This window comes from Equus caballus, chromosome 27, assembly GCF_041296265.1.
Source record: "Equus caballus isolate H_3958 breed thoroughbred chromosome 27, TB-T2T, whole genome shotgun sequence".
Taxonomy (NCBI): Eukaryota; Metazoa; Chordata; class Mammalia; order Perissodactyla; family Equidae; genus Equus; species Equus caballus.
Window position 1 is genome coordinate 48615236 of NC_091710.1, and position 7404 is coordinate 48622639.

General features: G+C 36.3%; 1 long non-coding RNA gene across 1 annotated transcript in view; it reads left to right on the forward strand.

The window, feature by feature from the left end:
* LOC111770957 (uncharacterized) overlaps positions 1-7082 on the forward strand; it is a 58304-nt gene extending 51222 nt beyond the window's left edge. Inside the window, exons 5-6 of the long non-coding RNA XR_002804457.2 lie at positions 2165-2283; positions 6564-7082. This is a non-coding gene — a long non-coding RNA (uncharacterized lncRNA). The remainder of the gene's footprint in view (positions 1-2164; positions 2284-6563) is intronic.
* The last annotated feature ends 322 nt before the right edge of the window (positions 7083-7404 follow it).

A 7404-nucleotide genomic window follows, 5' to 3' on the forward strand; every position in this document is an offset into this window, starting at 1 on the left:
TCAGTTGGTTTTGGTAATGAGATATTCATAACTAAATATGAATTCTACCAATATAGGAAGACAATGTGCCAAATACCCTACATAGCACTTCTATTTCAACATTGAGATCTCCATTATTGTTATTTGTGTCAGGAGGTTACAGATTTCTCATTTTGTGATGAATCGACTTAGAGGCCACCACATTAATTTTCTTTGGTGACATGAGTAGTCTGTGAAGCAAAAGTTAAAACCCAAATACTTTTGCTATACGTTTTGGAATTCAATGGCTTTGGGGTAATAAAAGTCTACTAATATAGCTGAAATACATTTCTATGTAAGTGTTTAGGAGTTGAAAATGATGAGGACAATTTAATAACATAGTTTTGTAGACAGTTTTCAATACTCCATTTAAAATATTTTAATGGAAGCTTGCAGTTCAGCGTCAAGCTTCAAGTCTTAAGCTTCGTAACTAAGAACAGAAGACATGTTAATTTGGCTCATTGTGGTGTTTGGTAAAATTACTACTATGTAACAAATCCTTATCATCTTTAAAAAAAAAAGGCTTACTCTTTGAAATCTCTGGTACAGTTTGTCTAGATCCATTTTTTCCCCTTAACGTAAAAGTTTATTACAAGCTTTGGAAGAGGGGTAAAAACATTGCAGGAGAGATAAAACTAAGATCTAAAAGATTTATGGAAGTTCTAAACCTTGCCAGGTATATGATATTGTTAAGGCCCAGGTAATTACCAAGCCGACCTGTGTACTTCTGACACGTCGATCCCCCCAAACTGTTGAGTCATGTTCTCAAAAGGAAAACCGATTAGATGTCTAAGCTCCCTGAAGAAACCTCGGAAAAGACTGTAAATTAAGTTTAGAGGGAGCCATAAAGACAGCAGAAATGTGTGGCTGAAAGTCGCACTTGGATTCCAGAGGTCGAAGATGAACAGCTGCCTGATGTGCTCTGTATTACACAGTCCTTAAAAACTCGGAGACTAAAATGCAGTAGAATCGCTATAAAAATAAAGTAACTCCAAGAGTAAACATTTATTTACTCAAAGCATTTCTATATGGAAGGCAAAGTGCAAATGAACTTCAGAGATTGGGATCTGAACAAAGTCTAAATACAAGTTATATGACTTTCTTCTGTCAACTGTGGGATAATTTAAAGGCCACTTAGTATAAACCAGAGATACCAATGCAGAGATACTATTGAAATCTCTCCAATAAAGATTGTGGAATGGATAGGAATGTAATTTATTAAAAACACAGAATTTTCTAGATTGCTCTTCTTCATTCATCAAATTTACTGAATAACTGCTTAACTCTTCACTTCATTATGCTTATTTAGGTATAGAAATGTGCTGCTTTGTCAATATTTCCAAACCCAGACTGGGCACTCTTCTGTATAGAACACTAAGGTGATAGCTGGGTCCAATTACTTTTTCTCTAACACGTTAGTAAATGACTTTTACATGATTCATTGCTCTAACCAATTTATTTTTCACTTTTGAAATTTTCTATTCTTTTCTCTTTCATTTTCTTGTTCTCATGATCTCTAAATGAAAATAAACGGTGAGTGTTGATCTTTTCCAAAAATCTACAAAACAGGCTTTGGGAATAAGATGATTTTTCATTCTCAGGAGACAACAGATAGGCAATCGTTATTCTAAGAAGAGCTTCGAGAACCCTTTGTCTAAGGGACTATGCCTTTTACATCCTTTCTTATCTCCTCCTCCCTCCCTTCCTGTGACATTGAATCCCCCTCTTTCCAGGTTGTGGTACTAACACACTTCCTGGAAGTCTGGGCTTCAGAAGTAGAAATTGCTGAAAAGAATGGATCTGGAACCATGTTCCCAAGGCACTGAACTCTATCAAAAATAAAGAAATAAAACAACAGAATCAGGCATTCAAACTGATGTTCCCACAGCACTTTGTGTATGTTAATATCACAAGTCTAACTTTTGCATTCCAATAATACGCTCACAGCCATCCCCCATTATGCGCAGTGGACTGGTTCCAGGACTCCCACAGATCTGTGGATACTCACGTCTCTTTTATAAGAGGGTATAGTATTTGCATATAACCTATGCACACCCTCCAGCATACTTTAAATCATCTCCAGATTATTTATAATACCTAATACAATGTAAATGCTGTGTAAATATTTATTTACTATACTGTTTAGGGAATAATGGCAAGAAGAAAAGTCTGTACATGTTCAGGACAGATGGAACCATCCTGGGCCTTTCCATCTGTGGTTGGTTGAATCTGAGGATGCGGAATCGGAGGATGGAGGTTGCAAAGGTATTTGCCTGTCTTTCCCTTTTAAGAAGTGATTCCCTGATATCTGGAGTTTTCCTATTCACTTTGGCATTTTCATGACATGGCATGATATATGCTTGACCAAACAAGATAATCACTGCTTGATTAACCTTTATTAGCAATGCGAAGGAGTAAATGGATCAATAAATAAACAGCTGTTCCATTCTGCTTCGAGGCGGATAAGGACTCATTGAGAACATTTGGAAAGGCCCCCCAGCCACAGAATTTACAATTGTTTCTCCTAGGGCTCACAGTGAGCAAGATACAGATTGAGGCCCTGCAGGCTCACTAAAATAAAAAAGATATTGAGAAGCTATGCTCCAGGAAACCATTTTGTCTGACATATTGGTTCCCTCAGGGTCAGCATAAAATTAGCCCCTTGATTTGTTATAGATGCTGATTATCAGAAATGTTCAATCTTGGTAGGCTTGATTTTTGTGCTCCCATCATCTCTCTTGCCCCTCCTAATATCTTGTCCATGAAGAAATGAATCCCTTCCCTAATGCTACAGGTTTCATCCAACTGTTCTCCTTATGTCCTCTCTGCTCTCTGGGCGTAGTCAGCTGTCGCTTTAGTGTAGTGGTTTCCCCAGTTATTACTGACGAGATTGTCTTTAGCTTGAACATAAATAAAATTAAAACAAAACATCATGGATTTCCCCCCAGTTTGAATTGCTAAGGGAGCAAAAGTCAAAGGTAATGAGTCACTGACATGTGAGAATTCCAATATGTTAAAGTGACATAAAAATTAATGTATTTGTTTTCAAATAATAGAAACATATTGAGTGTTCATTAGCTGTTTGTCTTGCTCACCTTCTTTTCCATTAGTCCTTTTCCTGGTAAATATCCACTCCCTTTCAACTAAAAGTGCAAATCTTCACGAAAATGGTTTTACAGGAATCTTATGTCTATTCTTTCCTGAGAATTTATTGAAAACAATGAGCTAATTAATCATTTACATTCTGCTTACTGAATTTATATAATCTCATGATCTGTTTCATTAATTTAAAAAACCTTGACATCTATTGCTTTCTTTTGCCTTCAGGAGGACTTATGAACCAATTGACCTGCCTTGCACACACACACACACACACACACATGCACACACACATTTTTAAGATTGACTCTGTCCGTATGTGGACTGCATTCTATTATCCTTTTGTTTTTTTAAATCATCCTAAATTCTGAGAAGACTTTGTCTCAAAGTAGGAATTCACGTGTTTTGTGCCAATAACATTTTTATTTTCCTCGTGGGTAAATGTGGATTGTTAGAAATGCACTCATTAAAAACTTATACCCTTAATTTTCAGAAAAAGTGGTATTTTTATTCCTGATAAAAAGATAGATTTGTATCTTTTTCCTTTGTCACATAATTTTATACAATTTTATAAAATCATTAATACCAGCTTCGCTATAAACCAAATCATGAAGGAAAAGTGAAATAATTATCTCTTAGCCCTGTAATATTCAGAGTCAACTCCATTATAATCTAAATCTAAATATAGATTTTTTAGGCATTCTGGATTTGTTACATATACATTCCCAAATTAGGAAAGTACTTGTTTTTATCGGTATTGCATGTGTACCGGGTTAAACATTCTACATGCTGTGCTTTACTAAAAACATCGTTCAGTCTTCCCCTCACTTGGTGCGTTCACATTGTCCACAGAGCCCGGTTGCACTATTCAACTGAAAAATCACTTTTGTCTCGTCTGTTTAATAGTGAGGATGAGCATAATTTCACTCTAGAGGATTCTTTCCGCTTGACTAATAGACAGGGCCTCAGATCTCAACCCCAGCTTCAGAAAAGCGTCCTCACTAACCTAAGCCAATTGGACGACTGATGGGGCAATTTACAATGAAGTGGCAGAATAATGAGTGAGAACACCCTCCAAGCATAACGTGTACTCTAAATGAAAATAAATGTTTTATTAGCATGAAAACCTGCTCAGAAAGATGACACCAGGGCGGCAGCAGTCCCTTTCTGTCATGCACTGATGCATGGACTCAGAAGCCAGATAGTCTAGGAGTACTATCCTTCAAAATGTTTCCCCCTCATTTTTATATTATCATAATATAAAATTTATAGAGCAATTACTGCGATTAAGTATGAGAGTGGAAAAGGTACAGAAATGCAAATATTTATACTCTGATTAAGGATTCATAATAGAATACTCAGAAAAGGAAAATTTTAGCTGATGTTTTCAAAGATCAACGTCAATCCCCTCAAGCTCTTTACTCAGTTTGGCTTTTTTCCATCGCACTTACAGCTGTGTGATTTTTATATTTTTACATGTTCTCTTGGTTTTTGTCTATCTTTCTCCACAAGAATGTTAGCCCACAAAGCCAGGAACTTGGCCCTTTTGGTCCACTGCTGTACACACGGTAACTAAGATGGCACCTGCATTTTGTAAGCACTCAGGAAATATTTGTTGAATGAAAAAGTCAGCCGGGGAATCAGGCCCAGAATAGTCTTCCAAACACAAGGCGTTGTGAATAGGGGAGCTCAGAAGGAATGTTTCCAAAAGTCCAGATTCTCTTCCTCACAGAGTTCTGTCATCGTACATAAACGTGACCAGATCTTTAGAAACCTCTGTGGTGAACTTTATCTAGAGTAAGATGTTTCCCAAAAGACAAAGACACAATATTATTAGAAAATTCAGGCCAGTGCCTCACATTTTTGTGCAGCTTATTTCCATTTCTGGCGATGTACACATATACATCCATTGTGCCTATTGATTTAAAGAGAATTTCATGCTTGGAAAAAATGTGAATTTAGAAGGAGCCATAACAAAGCTGAGTTCCTTATGCTAGAGTCTCCTTTTTTGACAAACAAATTATAAGGCAGAGGTTAACATAGCATATTTAGGAAGAAAGAACAATGCTGAAATTTGCTATTGTTCTTCTAAGACAGTTATAATTTCAGAAAGGATTAGCAGGAATTCATTGAGTGCAAATTAATGATATGAGGCAATTCTAAAAGTGTTTCCTTAATAATGCTTAATCTTGTTTGGCTAGAACATCTTAACCTTATTTTATATGGTGAGAAAAAGGCAATCTCAAAATGCTATAAGTCAGGTATTTAGCATTTAAAAATTTTAAACTAATTAACCTAAAGATGTCCAGTAGTTTTTTTTTTTTACTGTCTTTGAACATGTGGTTTACAACATATCCATGTCAAAACACAATTTAATTTACATTAGCCTAGAAAACTAACATAGTTTTGAGACAACATTGCTGAGAGAGAGCAAATGCCCTTTTATAATCTTTTCATATACTCACCAAAATCAGTTTGGCAAATTCAGCAGACCTTTACTTTCCAACTGGCACCAGCTGTACTGAATGTTTACCAAATGCATTTCATTTTTAATGAGATTCTTTTGGCCTTTCTGTGTCGGTGCCAGAGGGTGTAGCTGTGCAGCCAGGATTAAGCAGTGTTTGATGCTGTCTAAAAAGCCAGTTAGGACAATTTAGCGATGCAGAATTTTTGGCCTACATTGGTTGTTCATGCCCATCCGAAATTGTGGAGTAATTGCACATTTTAAAATTTACTTTTCTAGAAGGCACTTGTAATTGAGAGTTCTGCCTTTCTCCTTCTACAACAACAAAAATACTCAGAAATTGTCTGACCTAAACCTATATTCAGGTCGAACTTGAAATAATCCACGACAGATTATTGTGTTAATTACTGTGTTATTTTGGTAGAGTTTACATCTTTGACGTTCTTTAATGTTAACTGGCAGGTTGATTCAAAATTTAATCACAATGAAATTATTAATGTTAGACATAATTTAAATGCAGTGTATCCCATTATACCTTCCAGTATCATCATTCATTTTTTGTTTATTACCTCACCTTGTGTTCCTGGGCAGATAACTTCAATTTCTGGAATCCCAGTTTCCTCTCTTTATCAAAAGAAGGAGATTGGTTTAGAAAACTGAGAGGTCAAAGATGTGGGTCCTTGGGGCCAGCCCGGTGGTGCAGCGGTTAAGTGCACATGTTCTGCTTCTCGGTGGCCTGGGGTTCGCTGGTTCGGATCCCGGGTGTGGACCTGTGCACCGCTTGGCACACAATGCTGTGGTAGGCGTCCCACATAGAAAGTAGAGGAAGATGGGCACAGATGTTAGCTCAGGGCCAGGCTTCCTCAGCAAAAAGAGAAGGACTAGCAGTAGTTAGCTCAGGGCTAATCTTCCTCAAAAGAAAAAAAAGATGTGGGTCTTGAGTATCGGATCCAGGTTTAATTGTGTTTGTTTTCCTTCACAGAGATTCAAACAATTTTGAACCAACACTCAAAAATCATGAGCTGTAAGGTCAGAATCCCAATTCTCAAGGTTCATTTGGAAAATTGGAAGAGCTGCACACTCAAAGCCAGCATTTTCACATCGCAATAATTGTGTAGGGCTGATCATTGGCTACTCTCTAGTTGACCACAATTCTCGTGACTTCCACTTGCTTCTTCCCTCTGACACTGAAATTAAACAATATTTCCATTTGTCATTGTGTTTACAAAATTTCTTTTAAGAAATACATAGTATTTTTCTGTATGCTTCTCTAACAAAAGTAAATTTATAAAAGTTAGCCTAAGAGGGTTGAGTGTTTCAGGAAAATTGAAGAACATATTATTTGATGAAAGTGAATAGTGATTTTATGTGTTTAACATGCAAACCAAATGTGTCTATGTTAAAACCCCAGAATTTAAGGGACCATTTCTAAACAGACCACAGCAATAATGATAAACTACATGAAGAAAAGATACATCTTGAAAAACTTAATGAACTGCAAGGAAAAGACTAAAATTTTAAGAAGGTTTATTTTTTAATGCAAATAAGCACTGCTACTCTGAAAAGCAGTTACATCATGAACGGGAAGAAAATTGTCATAAATCAGTACTTTTTGAAAATGGTTAATTTAGAGATGCTGTTATTAAATGAAAAAATTACATACAGAAGAGTAACAAACACTGGTGAATACAAGGCTAATTGAAATAACTGTTTGTTGCCCAGAAGGTTGAAAATATCAAGTAGGGATGAGCACATATAGTTCATATTCGGTAAAGAAAAAGTTACCCGATTTGTACTGTCCTCACCTGCTGCTGATGTCATGT